The 16,864-nt window shown below is 59.5% G+C and overlaps 1 protein-coding gene across 2 annotated transcripts in view; it reads left to right on the plus strand.

Annotated features, from left to right (window-relative positions):
* The window catches only part of TNS3 (tensin 3), a 197,203-nt gene that overhangs the window by 54,494 nt on the left and 125,845 nt on the right, over positions 1-16,864 (plus strand). The window contains exon 4 of one of the 2 annotated variants that reach the window (XM_032875022.1): positions 15,996-16,034. The exons of the other annotated variant lie outside the window; for it this stretch is intronic. The gene's annotated coding sequence lies outside the window, so the exon portion shown is untranslated. The remainder of the gene's footprint in view (positions 1-15,995; positions 16,035-16,864) is intronic. 2 annotated transcript variants of the gene reach the window in all.

The raw sequence follows: 16,864 nt of genomic DNA on the forward strand, positions 1-16,864 counted from the left end.
TCTCACATATCCCGCAGGCCGCCCCGGGGCTGGAGGCCCAGGGAGATGGGGTTTTAGAGAGTGTGTGCAGAAGTGTGCGCTGGAAGCTTGCTTGGTTCGCTGTGGGCTGGCTCCTCGCGATGAGTTCTGTGTGGGGGAGGATCCCGAATCCCTTCTCCCTCCCTGCCACACGCGTGCACGCACACACACACACGCGTGTGCACGCACGGTTCACACCCATGCAGGAACATAAGCAAGCATATGCACTCACACGTGACAATCCACGCGTGTGCAGGAGCACACACAGTTCACACCCACGTGGAGCACACACGTATGCACACACGCTCACACACGCACAGTTCACACCCACGTGGAGCACATGCACACATAATTCACACCCACGTGGAGCACACGCACACGCACAGCACACACCCATGTCGGAGCACGCGCACCGACACAAGCACGCGCACACACAGTCCACAGCACGTGGGCACGCATGTATGCGCGCACTCAGGTCACACACCACATTCGCGCAGACATCTGTTTGCTCATGCACACGCGCGCACAGTCGGCAAGAACTCCGGGCTACTCTGGCCCTTTGTGTGTTTTCAAGAAAGAGATTAAATACCTTTTCCTTTTAATCTTTCCACGATGGGGGATTTGGAGCGCAGAAGTGGAGAGCGTGGTACAGAGCCCTGCGCTGCACCGTCCCCACCCTGCGGCCAGCAGCACCCCTGCCGTGCCTTCCGAAGCCGCGATTCCCCGCTCTGAGATGTCGCGGATGTGGGTGCGAGCGGTTTTAGGAACAGGCACCCGTGGTGGGGCCTCGGGGCCCATCTGCTTCCCTTCTGGTCTCGCTCTGGAGGGGCCCCTTTCTGGCCGAGGCCAGGTGTTCCTTGCTGGGGCACACACCGGGGTGCTCGTTTCCAGTCTTGGCTTTGTCTGCAAATGCGCTGCTCTCCCGTGTGTGTTGTGTGCTTCTGAGTGACGTGTCAGAGCACACGCATTGTCTGGGTTTCCCGGAGGCCCCTGCCCGCACGCTGGGAGGGTTGAGATGTGCCGGGCTGTATGGCCAGCCCGGCCACTGCTGGTTGGCAGTGGAGAACTGAGCAGCCCCTCCCCCGCTGTCGGCACCACGTCTTGAAGGCGGCCCAGGGCTGGCTCCTTGGAGGATTGAATTCTTTGGCTCCAAGAATATTCCAGAAGTCTTAGCTATCACCGATGATGGCGTTTCTGGCCACAGTAATTGGCATTTTGCTAAGAGGTAGATAAGCGTTTTCTCTCAGTGGATCGGGGCTGGGGGAAATGTATCCGCATTCATTTTTCTCGATAGCCCAGCTTTGAGTGGCGGGAGGGAATGCCACCAGCAATAACAAAGCCCCTTCTGATTCCAGAACCGTAGCACTGTCACCACGGGGCGCAGAGCGGCCATACGTTCTCAGACGCCGCTGGAGATAAGCGGGGCCGCTCCGTCTGCCAGGAGCTGAGACGCGGCTCTCGCCGACAGCGTGGGTCCTTGCTCAGCGCGAGTGCGTGTCACACGGGCTCCCTGGGTTTCCGGCAGACGATCTCCATGCTTCGGTTTAGAGCACAGGCTTTAGCCTAACGTCCGACCCGGCCCGACCGCTTACTGGCTTGGGGAAGGCACGAGCTGTGGATTCCTTCTGTGACGTCTGCAGCCTTGGTGGGGACGCGGAAGGAGTGACAGAGGCTGAGTGTGTGAGTGAGCAGTGAAGCCTGCTGTACCGGCTTCACCAAGGACAGAGCCGTCCTGCAGAGCTGGGGCCGAGCCGGGGGCTGGAGGCTGGGGGCTGGGGGCTCAGGCAGGGAAGCCGAGGCAGAGCGGGGACCTTGACTGCTGCCACTATGGACTGAGGTCACAGTCTTCCTGGCCGACGGGCAGTATGGCCCCTCTGGCGAGCTCTTGGGCCCAGAGGGCACAGAAAGGCAGAGACGTGGGCTGTGATCCCGTGTCCCAGTGGGGGCTTCTTGTCCGCTGGGACAAGCCCCCTGGGGCTGTGGTTTCTCTCTGTGCGCAATGGGTGAGCGATCGGCCCACAGTCTGACGTGAAGACAGCTTGCTCTTAGCTGTTAATTATGGTAATCTTGATTATTTAGGATTTAGGGAAGGCAAATAATTTAGGTTTAATGGCTGGGGAGTACTGGGGTTGCAAATACTTTGCTCGGTGGGAGGCTGTGCTGTTTTCTGGAGCCTTGTGAGCTGCCTGGGCAGTGTGAGCTGTTTTTTTCTGGCTGCTGGCTAACTCACAGGCATGAGGCATGGGAAGGAGGAGAAAGCCATTGTCGGGAGTCTGGTGATGGGGTCCAGGTGGGACCCCCCAAGTATGGCAGAGGTGGGGTCCCGGTGGGCTTTGGCAAGTGGGTGGGAGCTCTGCGGAAGTGGGAATCCACGCTGTCTGCCCCACAGCCAGGGCACGCGTCCCTTCCCCATCCGCCCAGACCACACACTGCCCTTACGGGAGCCATCGGTCAGGAACACAGGGTATGCCGACCACCACACAGAACGTGCTGTTCTGTTGTTTTGCAAACGTAAGGCCCCGCATTGGGATAGCGCAGTGAGTTGGTGGGGCTGGAGCCCATGCGTGGTTGTAGGGAGCAGTCATCTCGTGGAGGGTCCCCACGCTGGGCTCACGTGAGCCCCCTGCCATGTGTCTCCAAAGCCAGGGCTCTGTCCTTAGGCCCCTTTGTCCCTTGCATAATATAGATGTCCAGCTGGCTTCTTCTCTTTTCTGGATGTGCTTTGATGGGACCCCAGGGCTGGCCCCCTTGGTGAGGTGGGAGCCCCCTTTGGGAGAGGAGGGAGCCCTGGGCAGCTTCAGAGACCTCTGTGCCTTGTCCCCATGTAGCTGTCATGTGGTGGCCAAGCTGGGAGGCTTCCAGCCTCTCAACAGAAGCCGCGAGCTGTGACCGGCTCACTGTTCCTCTCTCTGAAGGTTGAGGCATGGCCCTCCCCAACCGCCCTCCCTCCAGAGCCTCCCACGTCTGGAACCCAGGCAGTGGCAGCCCCCTCCTGCCACTGTCTCTGCTGGCCTCACGCACCGGTGGCCCCTGAGTTCTGATTGTGGTTTAGGAGCCGCAGTGACCTGCCGAAGACCGTGTTTGCTAGGTGGCCCCTCTGCCACGAGGCCCCGAGCCTGCGGGGTCCTCAGAAACCACCACGGATGTGGGTCCAGGGTACAGCCGGTGCCACTGGCATAAGTGAGGAGTTTTAGCCAGGAGCTTCGTCTGCCAGTCCCCTGGATCTCCAGACAGCTGTCTTCTCTGGTGTGCCCCAGGTGTGGTTCGTCGGCCCCTCCCCGCTTCCATCCAGTGGAGAGGGGCTGCTGTCACACAGCCCCCGCATCCCGGCGGTCAGAGCATCGGGTTTCAGAATCCTCAGCTCTGTGTGCTTCATGCTCTGTGCTGGCCCGTGTGCCTGGCACCCCTGTTCTGAAGCCTCCAGACCCCCCAGCTCGTGCCCTCCTGTTCTTCTCTGGCCGGAGCCCATGGCCCACCCCTTCAGTGTCTGGGTCTGCACCAGGAAGGATGCGCGAGGGCCTGGGACCCGCCAGCCCCTCCTGGGTCCTTTGTCCTCCGAGTGACCCGCAGCTTCTTGGCATCACTCAGGCTTCTCAGAACTCCTTGGGAGATGCCGGCAGAGCTGGGGGCGCATCTCCGGAACTTGGCGGGTAGTGAGGCTCTGGGCCTTGGGGGACGACTTGGTTTGTGATGGATGCCAGCATCGCGGGCACGAGCCTGTGGTGAGGCTCCTGCTCCTGCCTCGGTCACCGGTTTTGCTCACAAGCCCCAGCTCAGACTGCCGTCAGCTCCGTGGGAGCCTGTTTCTTGGTTTTAATTCATCACAAAAGTACGGGAATCCGTGCATGGTGCGGTGTGGTGACTTACACTTGTGCCTTCTGGAAGGTTCCTCTGAGAACGTTCTTTCCCACCGTGTCACATTTGGTCTGTGCTGTCTTATGATCCTTTGTAGACACTGCCTGGTGGAGGCCCGTGTGACAGCTTTGCCCCTGCCCTTTGTCCCTTGTGTCTGCGGGACATGGTGGGAGGAATGGTAGTACTCGTGGTTTGACGTATTTTTAGCAAATTAATTCCAGGGTGTTCCTGGACTCCCCTAGTGTGAAGGGGACCTTCCGTGGAGGGGATCCCACACGGTTCCTTGGGTCGCCCATGCACCTGAGCCCGAGCTGGGGACATGTGGGTCCATCCAAGCAGTCCGGCTCGCAGGGGTGTGCAGGTGCCCAGTGCAGGGTGGGAGACGGGACATCGAGGTCAGGCTGCCCTGGGGCCGGGTTTGAATGTGGACAAAACTGAGAAGGAGCACCTGGTGTGTCATTTTTCTCTCTCAAGTGTTAGTGATGAGAATCACCGCTCCCTTAAACTCTGCACTGGGGGGACTCCTTTCCTCACACCTGCCCTCCTTCTGGGACAGCAGAAGGAGGCCGTGGACCTTTCTAGGCACAGCTGTGGGAAGCACCCCGTGAGACCGTGGGGCAAGGACACCGGGGTCCGAGCATGATTGCCCTGTGGTAGCCACAGACGATCGGGCTTTCCTCTCTTTCTCCACACAATCAGAATGTGGACATCCCCTGTGAAGGTTTGAGAACGGGGTTCATCAGCTGGAGGGAGTTGGGCCCCGGGGCTTCTAGAGGGAGTGTGTCCCGTCGGAGTGCTTGGGGTAACTTGGAGCGGTGCATGTCTCTGGAGACGGTTTTCTCTGCCGTCAGCATCCGTATTCTGCTAAACCAGCTGTGTCACGGATACAGAATAGCGCCAATCCCTGTGCGTCTCATTCCCTAAGTGTTTAAGCGACAGGAAAGGATGGTGTACTTTCCACGTTCTCTTCCTGAGAATGGGCTCTTCCCTGCTGAGCACACAAATCCCATTTAATTGGCTTCGCTCGTGCCCCTCACGCAGCCTGGGTCTAACCTGCGAGAGCTTCTACAAGGTCAGCGGAGGCTGGCCTTGCTGCCTTGACTCTGGCTGGCTCCAGGGCTCCTCCCAGGGGCTCCCAGACTCCCACTTGTCTGGCCACCATATTTCCTGTGTCCCTGGCATCCTGCCTTGGTACGTGCTGGCTGCAGCCCAGGCTCATCCCAGGGAGGACTTTGGTGGTCCTCTTGGGTGGTCCCCTGGGTTGTGGTCCCACAGTGACAGCCAGTGGCATGGCAGCGTGATCCCCCTGCCTCTCTGCGAGGGCTCTGCTTTCCGACCTGCTGACCTCCCTGCTGGGGTGACCCGGTGACTCCTTCTAGGCTGCCCACGTGCTGTGGACCAGCTCGCATACCCTTGTACTGCCGTGTGTGGCTCCCGTGCACTCCGGGTCACCTGTCATCACTTCTGTCATAGAAGCCGTGTCCCCTCCACAGACAGCTCGGGATTCGGGTGTCTTGCCGCTTGCCTGTGTCGATGGCAACCCTGGCTTCTTTCTAGAAGGCGCTAACTCTGTATTCTTCATTCACCCTCGCTGTGAGCTAAGGGCTCCGTTCGCGACTTCCTTGTCTGGACACAGTGCCGTCTTTGACCCGGCAACGTGCACACTCCGAGCCGTTCAGAATATGCCCGCATTGTGCGTCCGGCAGGGCCCTCCCAGCTGCGGGGCGCCCCACACCCTCCCCGGCCTGCCCGCACCTGCGCTCCTGCTGCTTCCCGGAACGCTCTTCTCCCGGACCCCTCGCTCTCCTGCCCTCAGGCCGCAGGCACATCTGTTGGAATCTGCAGACGCCTGTGGTCCTGTGCCATGTTCCCGCCCTGTCCCAGCCTCGGCTGCCGGGTCCTGGTAGACGAGGCATACACGGGCGCTGGTGTCAGGGAGCGCGTGCTGGGCTGGTGTCCTTGCTCCCCGCTGGGGTCTTTTCGTGCTCCCTGGACACCATGGTGGGTGCTCCTTCTTGGGATCGCCGGCCAGGTGCTCACTGCTGCTGCTGCTGGGAGCCCGTGTGGTCTGTGCTGGCGCCCGGCAGTGTGGACTCCGCGCAGGCGGATTTCGGGGACTTCCCTGGCCCTGCTGGGGGCCACGCTCCAGCTCCAGGCCAGAGACCGCACAGTCCATGCAAGAGACGATGTCCCTTCTCCGAGTCACCTCTCCGCTGCCCACTCCTTCGTTAATCAAGCCCCGGGTTCTGGCCGGAGGGCTCATCACACCCCTGCTGGTGACTTCCCTGCCTCCTCCATCCCCCATGGGAGGGACGTGCTGCTGGCCTTGGGGGACCTGCAGCTTGGTCCTCACGGTGTTCGCTCCCACCTGTGGCTGCCTTCTGCTCGGTGGCTGCCCCCGGATGCCGTCCCCCTGCTGTCAGACCACGTGTATCCCCGGACAGCCAGGGTCAGGCCCTCAAGGACGGACGCCGGGGTCAGGACCGTGCCTGCTGCCCCCGCCTCGGGTGGCCGTGAGGTGAGTCCGCACGTTTGTGGGGCCCGTGGCCTGTTCCTGCCTCCCGTGGGAAATCACTCACGTTGCAGCCCGACTGGGGCATTGCCAGTCCCGGTGCCGGCTTCCTCCTGGCGGTGACTCCGGTTGACAGGTTTTTGGAGTGAAACCTCCTTCTGCCCACTTTCAGGGGCAGGATGGCGACCCTGTAACAGCACTGGAGTCTCCACTACCACGTTTCAGTTTGTAGAATGCAGCTTCCATTTCACTCTGTGTTTGCTTTTCATCTTGGAACGCTCTTCATTAAGCAGGGACCCGGGAAGCACTGACCTGCCGTTTTCCTGCAGGCTGAGCGTGGCTCACGGGGCCTGTGTCTCTGCACATGTGGCTCTAAACCCCGCAGGTGTCCCCTGTGCCTCACGCTGCTGGGCCTGCTGAGCCCTTTTTGCAGGAAGGTACCCTGGGCTGGAGCTTCATGGGGGACCAGGGAGGACAGGATGCTGGAGTGACCAGGACTGGCTGTGGGATCAGAATGCTGATTCCAAAGCCTTTATGTCACTTTCTGTCCTCTTAGAGGCTTTTTCTGGATGTTTAAAAGGCGTGTGGCAGGTGTTGACTGGGGGAGCCTGTTGGAAAGCTCTGTGCTCCCCAGGGAGAGCAGGGGGCCCCACAGAGGGGCAGCAGGGAGTCACCCCTGCATTTCCAGGCAGACCTCGGTAGACGGGGCCGGGGCTGCAGGCCGGTCTCAGGCGTCCCCCCAGGATCCTGGCTGCAGTGGGACTTTGTAAGCACGAATGGAAGCTGAGCTTCCGATGGGGCGAACCCATGGTGCCCGCTTCTGGGCTCCGACTGGGCCGGCTGCCTCTGTGCCACCCAGAATCCAGAGCTGAGTGTTTCCTTTTTCAGGCCTGGTGATAAGTTGCAAGCCGTCAGAATTTGTCGTGTGCCCTTCCCAGGGTCAGGGGACAGTTGGTGAAAACCAAACTGTCCGTTATGTTATTCTTAGACACTGTGGACAGTGCTTTTCTGGGGGCGTTCCGTTCAGCAGCCCTGCCGGGAACGTACCATTTCCTTCCTTAGAGGCCCGTGGCATGTTTGTGTCGTCTCTCCTTTTCGTAGCAAGGAGGACGGTGTTAAAAACGGACCGTGGCGGGATGTGCCGCAAAACTTGTGCTTTGTAGGAATGTTTGGCCCCCCACGTTGTCTCTCCTGGCCCGTGCACCTTGCGCCCAGTGGCTGCAATTTACCGGGTCTGGGGTGGGCGTCCAAGCCTGGGCCGGGAGCATTTTCCCCCATCTCCCTGTCTGCCAAGACATGCTGCCACAGGGTTGTTCATGGAAAGTGTGGGGCGTGGCTTTGGCAAGGGCGGGGCTCAACAGGGGCGGGGCTGGTGGGGCGGGGCTTGGTGGAAGTAGAAGAGGGAGGGGTTAGACTGAGCAGAGAAAGGGCCATCTGAGCCTGTCAGGTTGCTGGGAGAGGGCATGGGGGGGGACAGGGGACACGGGGTGTGCCTCTGAGGCAAAGTCCAGGGACTTTTCGGTGCTATCCAGCTCACCCTGTGCTTTTGAAAAACTATGTGTGTGTTGTATCTAAAGTAAATTTAAAAAAAATATTTTGTTAAGATTTTATTTACTTATTTGAGAGAGAGAAAGAGAACACAGGCAGGGGTGAGTGAGAGAGGGAGAAGCAGGCTCCCTGCTGAGCAAGGAGCCGGATGTGGGGCTCAATCCCAGGACCCTAGGATCATGACCTGAGCCAACGGCAGATGCTTAACCGACCGAGCCCCCCAGGCACCCTAAAAAGTAAATTTTTGTTTGATATAAGCACACGGTTAGGGAAGTCTGGTGTCATAAATACAGGCTGATGGTTTTGACCGTGGACAGTTGGGTGTGACCATGCAGGTGGGGGACCATGTGCCCCGCGCCTCAGTGCGCCACCAGGGACCCTCACTGCCTGCCCCTGCTGAGGCTTGTGGCCTTGCCCTTGAAGCAGGTGGACACTGGGCGTCAGAGTCCCCATGTCTTCTTGCTCTGACGTCAGTGGTATCCTCACTGCCTTGGGGTTTGCAAGGGGACAGATGGACGCTGCTGGCCACCACTGCCCCGCTGGGACACGGCAAAGGGCACATCTCCTGGGCGCCAGCCTGCCTTCTGGTCTTCCCTCTGGTGGGGGCGCCACCGAGTCACTAGCCAAAGGGCCATGGGTGACACGACCCGCTTCTCTCGTCCCAGGCAAAGCTTTGGAGGGGCGCCTGGGTGGCTCAGAGGGTTAAAGCCTCTGCCTTCAGCTCAAGTCATGATCCCAGGGTCTTGGGATCGAGCCCCGCATCGGGCTCTCTCCTTGGTAGGGAGCCTGCTTCCCTCTCTCTCTCTGCCTGCCTCTCTGCCTACTTGTGATCTCTCTCTGTCGAATGAATAAATAAAATCTTAAAAAAAAAAAAAAAGCTTTGGAAAGAGCTCACAGGCGTTAGTGTGGGGGTGACTGTTGGTTTCTTCTGATTAGTTCAAATGAAAGTATTCACCAACATGGGTGCTGTCATTGTGACAGATTCCCCGTCACTCAGGTGCATCCGCAGGTCCGCCACAGCGACACTGGTGAGGAGTGGCTTGGGTTTGAGACCTGGATTTTTCTTGGTCGAAAGGGTTCTGGGAATTTGGTATGCTTATGTCTCGGACTTGGCTGTTTTAAACGACCAGAAAAGTAAAAGCAGTTTTTAAAAAGCTTCTTAAATTTTACAAAAATATATATTTTGTCTTTCTGCAATTAAGTTATATTTATGAGATTTTCTTCTGGTTCTTTGGCAAACCACTGGCATCTTAAGAAGCTATCACATGCCATCTTCTTTTCCTCTTTTCATAAAGATAGGACCCAGGAATCTAGTGGGTACCAGCCCCAGGGGTCTGTGGGCTCGGTTCTGGTCCTAATTTCCAGGGGTCCCGCACGTGACATTTCATTTCTGAGGCCCCCAGCTTCCTCGCCTGGAAAGTGAGACCCTCAAGAAGGTGCCTGGCCTCCCCACTTGGCCTGATCTGGTCCGACAGGCTGAGGTACGGGAGTGCGAGCTGGCCACTGAGCAAGCATCCCACCGTGGGCCCAGGTGGCCCTTCCCCACCTCCTAGAGAAGCATGATTGGGACACTGTTCCCGCAGTGGACTCACAGATTTCTGGTCTCGGATAAATATTGGTAACCAGGCGAATTCAGAGCAGATTTTCTCAATTTACTTCTTTTCCATGCTGTGCGAGTGTTGAGAGGCGTTTGCCGCCCCTCATGCCCAGTTGGGTCAGGAAGCCACCTTGAACACTCACTACCAGCATGCGTGTATGAACAGGGCCCCGTCTGGGGTAGGTGCGCAGCTGTGTCCTAAGCTCTAGAAGTTACTAGAATCATAGAGCTTGTCGGGGGGCTGACCGTGAGGGCTCGTGGAGCTGGGACAATCCTGGGCCCGACAAACCTGGGCCTTACCTTTCTTGCTTTTTGGAAGAAAAAAGCACAACCTTCAGTAGCTGCTTTATTAACGTGAAGACTGAATAAAAGGGCCCGGTGAGTTCCCCGCCCTCCGCACCCGTGTGCGGCAGGCAGGCCCTGGTGAGGGGCTTAGCTGGACTGGTGGGGGCATGTTTTCTCCTGGGGCTACTCGGGCGACTGGGGTTGTCCTGCCCCCTGGGAGAGCTCAAAGGAGGCGAGGAAATGAATGGGGTCTGGGCCGTCAGCATTTCATGGAACTGTCTCTCTGCACTGCTGCTGTCCTTGTTTGGGGGCCGTGGAGATCTGCGTCTGGGCCTCCCTGCCCTCGCCGGTGCGCCCCTAACCAGAGGAGTGCTGTGGGCATACTGGACGGAGGCCCAGTCACCTGCTCCTGTGGCAGCCCTCCCAGCCCGGCCTAGAGGACCCCGCTCCCGCCGGACTTGTAGGAATGTCCCGTGTTGACCTGTGTTCTCCACTGGCCCCGTCAGACTCTGAGGGTGGGTGCCACGGGCGGCAAGTGCCCCGCCCCCAGATCCACAGGTAGATTCTGAGCCCCAGAACCTCAGAACGTGGCTGTTTGTGGAACTGGGGTCTCGATGGAGGTGATGGGGCCGCAGGGGACCCCACAGGACTGGCGTCCTGAGACGAAGAGGGGATCAGGACACAGATGCACACGGAGGGGCGAGTCGTGGATGTGGGGAGGAGACGGCCATGGACGCGCCTAGGGGAGGCATCAGGGGAACCGGCTGTGCCTCATGTGGCTCTCATGCCACGTGTGGATCCCATGCCATGCGTGGATCTCTAGCCTCCAGGACTGGGAGGGAAGAGATGTGTGTTCGAGGTCTGGGGTCTGTGGGACTGTCCTCGTCCCCGAGAGACCGACATGAGTGGTATGTGAGCCCCTGTCTGGATGTCAGTGCTGGGCTTCGCTCCTGTCACTGCTCTGCTCCCTGTTTCTGATCAACTGCAATGATTCTGGTAAACACAGTTAAACTTTTATCTCTTCTCCATCTTACATAACAGGCGAATAAAAACATCTTGTGTTTATCGATCAGTAACACACAGCCCCAGAAGTCAGAGCTGTAAAATCATAAAAGATGAAGAGAACACGAAAGATTCTGCCCCCGGGAGAAAATCCTGCCCTCCTCCCTTGGGACTGCTGCTCCGTGCAGAGACGCGGGGGCCTCCGTGATTCTGGCAGACACGGCCCTCGGGTGTCCGTCTGTCCAGCTGGGTGTGGGGCGTGGGGGGGGGTGCAGCCCTCTGGTCTCATAAAGGAAAGGCTTCGCAAAGATCAAGGAAGGTCAGCCTGTCACCCCATGGTGGCCTGCCTCTGTCGCAATTCATGTTATGGTGAATTTTAAAATGATTGTATTTAATGGTGCAAGTTGAGCATAAGGTCGCGCCTTTTCCGGGGCTTCCCTCAGGAAAGTGCCTCTTCACCCGTCAGGGTCGGGCACCCACCGATTCTTCCCCCTGTCGCCTCGCTTCGCGCACCGGCGGTGCTGGACGGGCTTACCGTGGGCACGGGGGTGCGCTGATTTAATGCATCTTCGTAACTGGGCTCTTCTGGGCGGACGCCCCTTCCCGATCCGGGTGTGCGTGCCGTGCCTGCCCAGGCAGAGCTAACCCGGCCGGCTGAAGAACGTGCCACGTGCTTGAGGGCACCGGCTTCTTTGGGCTTCCGTGGCACTCGCTCACGTGGCCCAGCACAACTGGGGCTGTCCACGATTCCAGAAGGGTCGGCTCGACCTTTCCTCTGCGGGGGGCTTCGTGCTGTTCATGTCGCTCTGTCCGGAGGACGATTTCGTAAGAGTGGGCAACAGCGAGTGCTGGGTTCCTTGTTTTGTCGAGCGAACGTACCGGGAAACAATCCGGGCCATGGGGTGTGAGCTGTAACTTCTGCCCCAAGAGCTTAATTTCCAGAAGTAAACAGAGGGGCCGAGTCAGACCCTGTGAGGCGGTCTCACTCCCGCCGGCCCGGCTCAGCCCCCAGGGGTGTTGGCCAGAGCGCTCTGGTGCCCGTGGGGAGATGCCCCTGCAGCGCCGGGCCTGGGTTGTGCGTGAGTGTGTGGTGACACACGTGCATTCTCCGTTCAGACACACCGTCACACGTAGGCACACCAGCACTCACACCCACACTCCCGTTCCCGGAGCACAGTCACCCCTGGGGTGCGAGGCCCTCCCTGTCCTGGTCACCTGCCCACCTACCCACTGCTGGCTTGGGGAGAGTTTCCCATACCTCGTGAGGCAGGTGCCACAGAACCAGCTGTGGCCAGTGGAGACCTGTTTGTTTATGGTTGTCCTTGGTTACGGTGACTTGTCCCCTAACACAGCCACGACAAGGCCATAAAATGGTCCCGGGGAAGACCTCTCCCCATCTCGCCAGGGCTGTGGCCTTCACTGGTAGCCCTGGTCCTGCCCCCCTCCCCTGCCCCTGGTGGGCTCCGCCCCTCGCCCACCTGCCCCGTGCTCCTGGTCAGAGAGTGAAGCCCTTCCTGTCAGGGGAGGAACGTAGAGTTTGAACCCAGTGGGATCTGCCCACACTGCCCGGCCTCTGTGGGACTCAGCACTGTACACACCAAAGGGACGCTCTCCGGCTTGCTGAGTGGCAGTGACGGCCAGCGAGCAGGACCCACAGACACAGCGCATGGCCTGCTTGGGACGTGAAGGTGCTCTTGGAGGAGCTGTGGGCATCCCCGTGAGTGCGCCTGTTCGTGGCAGCTGGGCCCATTCTCTTGCGACCGCTCTCAGCCCGCCTTCCAGCACAGAAAGGAGCTCGGTGAGGGAGGCACTGACCAGACCCCAGGGGGCAGCCATGTCTTCCCTCTAACGCACTGGCCGTGCACTCAGGGATCTGTGGGCGTCCTGCTGTCAGACGGTCCCTGGGAACAGCGCCACGTTGGGGACCCTCCTCCCAAGGTCCCAAAGCACGTGGCAGGTGCCGCTGGGATTTTAGCGTCGTCGGTGACAGGCCTGGCTCCTGTGGATCCTGAACATCGAGAAGCGTCAGCCCCTGCGTGACGGGGAAGGCCAGGCCCACCTGGAAACCGTCCAGCACCATGTTGTCGCCTTTTAGAAAGTGAGCCGAGCAGATGGCCGGCCGGGCGTGTGACCTGAGGTTGCAGTAAGATGGGGACAGAAAGCAGGTGAGCGGGCTCCACCTTCACTGACCCGACCTGAACCCCGAGAGACACCCCTCCCTGTGACGTGCTTACCGGGCGTCTCCGTCCCGCGGGGGGGGGCGGGCGGGCTGAGGCTCGGAGGGGCAGGTGCGTGGCTGGTAGAAAGCCCGGGAGCCATGCTCTGTGCCTCTCTGTCAGATCGAAGAGCTGGAGGGAACCCCGAGTGTCTGGGACATGCAAAGGGGGGTCTGCATGACCATTTACATCCCAGGTTCTGGGCGGGGGCGGGGGGATCCAAGGGGGATCATATGTGCTCCCTGTGCCCTCCCTCCATAGCCCTGCCAGACCGGAGTCCGCTGCCGTCCTCTTAATCCAAGGGAGGAAATGTCCCCTGGAATGTAGCATGCCAGGCCAGTGTGTTCTCCTAGAGTTCCCGTCCTGGGATCTGGCGTGAGCCATGTCCAAGGGACACGTGCCCACTGTCCGATCGAGGATGGTCTTTGCAAAACTAGATGTCCGCCATTCTTGATGTAAATACTCGTTTTCTCTTTGGCCCGCAGGTGGCTCTCCCCTGGGCCACACCTTCTTCTCTGACTTGGTGCTTCTGGTGTAATTTCATTTGCAAATTCATTGTAGCCCTGGGATGTTTTCTGTTTGCGTTTTGTCATGGTGTGGGTGAACACAGACAGCAGGGCTGTGATCGGTTCTCTGCAGCGGAAGCCTGGAGCCTCGTTGCTTCTCCTTTGCTCTGCTGCGCTGGGGGGTCTGGTCTGCTCCTGTGGCCCCGGCCCAGGCTTGCTCTCCAGCGAAGATGGTGGCTTATGCCGTTTCCCTTGGCGAACGCCTCCTCCTTGACGGCGTGTCCGGGTCGCCCCCTCAAGTTGTCAGCCGGGGATGGGGCCGCAGGGAGGGGCGGGTTTGGGACTCAGGAGCCCCGGCTTGGAGTCTGCTCCCATTCTGTGGGGGATGCCCTGGGGACAGGCGGGCAGTGTCACCAACCCCCTCTGGCCAGGGGCTGGGGGGCACGTGGGGAGCTCAGGACCCACCTGCCCTCTGGACAAAAGACCTCCCAGCCTCCCTGTGTGAGACTCGTGGGTTTGGGGACTGCGTAGGACTTTCCCTTTTGCTCACCCGACAAACACACGCTTCTCGGCAGCGAGTGGAAAACTCACGAATAGACTTTATTTTTAAGGACAGTTTTGGGTTAACAGAGAAGCCGGATGGTACTCTCACTTCCCCCCTGACTTCCCTCCTGATTTTCTCCGTTACCCTGTTGCAGTAACGAGTACATTTGTTATCATGGATCAGTGACTACAGGGACATTTTAGGAAGTCACGTCCACAGGTCATATTAGGGCTTGCTCTGCCCGTTCTGTGGGTTTGGACAGATGGGTCCCACGCGTCCACCGTTAGACCATCACACAGACTGTATTCACCGGACACTTCTGTGCTCTGCGTATCCCCCTCCCCCGCGGGCCAGCGCCCGTCTCGTTACGGTGCCCACAGTTCTGCCTTCCCCAGAATGTCACCGAGTGGGAACCGCACAGCGTTGGCCTCTCTCACTGGTGTCTTTTTCTTGGTGATCCGCACTTGGGGTTCCTCAAGATCTTTTCTTGTTTTGTAATTGCTGAATGATGTTCCCCGGGGTGGGATACAGACAGTGATTTTTCAAAGATGGGAGCCCCAGTTCCTCGCACGGCCTTGCCGGGTGTCCCATAGAGTGGCGCCCCGGCCCCCTGGGTGCTGTGTGGACACTGCCTATGTGCAGACGTGACCGCCGAGCTCCGCGCTCTGTGGGCCTGCCTGGCTGACCAGCAACCCCCCATAGGCGCCTGTCTGTAACTTCCTCTATTTCCAGAGACCTTTTTTTTCCCCCTTTTTTGTTCTTCGTGGTTTATATTTATTAGTTCCTATATCCCCCGTTCCCTCCTCCGCGCATCAGGCTTGGACAGACACGTGCATGCGGCTGTGCACCCGCGTGTGGTGAGGGCGTGCTCCTGTTTCCCGGGGGGCGTCGGTCAGGGCAGGGACGCCGGCCACTGGGTCAGCAGTGCGGGGCTGTGCGTGGGGAGGGGGTGCGGGCAGGGAGGGGCTGGTGCCAGGGGACAGGGCCCTGCCCCAGCGAGCAGGAGTCAGCTTCTGCCTGAGCCATGTGTGTCCCAGACGAACGAATGACCATGTGTCATGTTCCCTGAGGAATATCGGAAGATAAGCAGCAGTTATAGATAGTCTGCATGGCGGGAAGAGCCAAGGTCATGCTGCCACCCACTCCAGGCCACGGGGACAATTAGATCCCTGGGGGGTCTCTCCCTTCCCGTGCATGTTTTTACTTTGAGGATGGGGGTGCAGGGGGCCCTGGGAGAGCAGAGCGGGATCCTGCTGGCAGGTGCTGGGATCCTGGCCTCCCAGGACCGCACGAGGCCGGCGTGGTGCCGTCACCCGCCGATAGCCCGCCTTTCTGCCCAGGGATGGTCCGTGCTCCCGGAGTGTGGGAGCCTGCCCCGTGCCGGCCGGTTCAGAGCACCCATGCGCTTCCTACCTCCCCCGCTCAGATGAGGAGGCCGAACCCCGGAGCCACTCATCTGCCTTCTGTCCCACTGTGGAACAAGTTCTAGAAAAGGTGGTCCACTCTGTAAGGAGTACGGGCACCGGGTGTAGTGGTGGGGGCGGCCTGAAGACCACCAGGGGGGCCCCTACCTCCTTGTCGTGGCCAAAAAGGGTTCCAGCTAGCTCCCAGGTTCCTAGCCTGGGAGGCCACTGTCCTTTGAAGTCGAAGAGGAAATTCTGTACGTGAGTGTAGGGCACTTCTCGGGGGGAGGCTCCAGGGTTTGTAGGAGATTCTGTGGAAGGAGCTGGACTGCATGAAAGTGAAGAAAAGTCTGGATTCTCGTAACTGCAGGCCTTGTCTGTCTTTGATGCTGGAGCTCTGCGGCCGTGAGTGGGGACAGACAGGGACGGCTCTGGGGTTGCACCTGAGTGGACCTCTGGTGGCGTTTTCCCGGGAGCCTGTCTGCTTACCCTGTGTCTTCTCATCGTAGGTGGTGACTCACCGCTGCGCACAGGTGTACCTGGGACAGGTGAGTCCTCTCTGTATCCTGGGAGTCCTGGCTTGTCACGTGGGACTGTCTTTGTCTTGATGTGGGGCCCTTCTTGGGGCTGTCAGGCTCCCTCTGGACCTCACATGGGACCCACTTCACTCCCAGAGCCTGTGCACGGACCTCAGGCCTCTGGTACTTGCCTGTGTACGCTTTCCTTAGTGACCAGAGCCATGACCGCCTTTCATATCCCCCACATCGGGTGTCCCTGTGCTCGGCCTGAGTTTCCTTCTCTGGGATAGAAGATGTCTCAGTCCATTTTCTTAGGAGTCGAACGAGGGCTACAAGATGCCCTTGTTGCAAGGCATCTGTGCCTGTCATGGTGCAATGGTGACCATGTGGCAGGTGTCTGTGTGTGTTGTGGTGTTGTGGTGGCCGTGTAGAGTGTGGTCCCGTGGTGGCCGTGTCGTGGGGCGTCTGTGTGTGTCGTGGTGGCCGTGTGGAGTATGGTCCTGTGGTGGCCGTGTCGTAGGGCATCTGTGTGTGGGGGGGTCCTGCGGTGGCCGTGTCGTGGGACCTCTGTGTGTATCATGGTGCTTAGGCCGTGTGGAATGTGGCTGTGGCGACCGTGTCATGGGGTGTCCTTTTGGAGGTGGGTCTCACGAGCACCTTCCCCAAGCAGGCCTTGCTTGTAGACGGGAAGGTGGCCGCTGGGTTTGGATGATAGGTGCCCTTTGGCCAGTCCATGCATCCCTGGGCCCCATGTCCTCTGTGTGCCCGTGGCCCTCCCACACCATGCTCTGCGTCTGATGCTTGTAGTGACTCAGCAGTCTTCAGGCGTGGGAGCTGGCAGCCTCCTTCCTGTCCACCTC

This window comes from Lontra canadensis, unplaced genomic scaffold, assembly GCF_010015895.1.
Source record: "Lontra canadensis isolate GAN:19392208 unplaced genomic scaffold, GSC_riverotter_1.0 scaffold54, whole genome shotgun sequence".
Lineage (NCBI taxonomy): Eukaryota > Metazoa > Chordata > Mammalia > Carnivora > Mustelidae > Lontra > Lontra canadensis.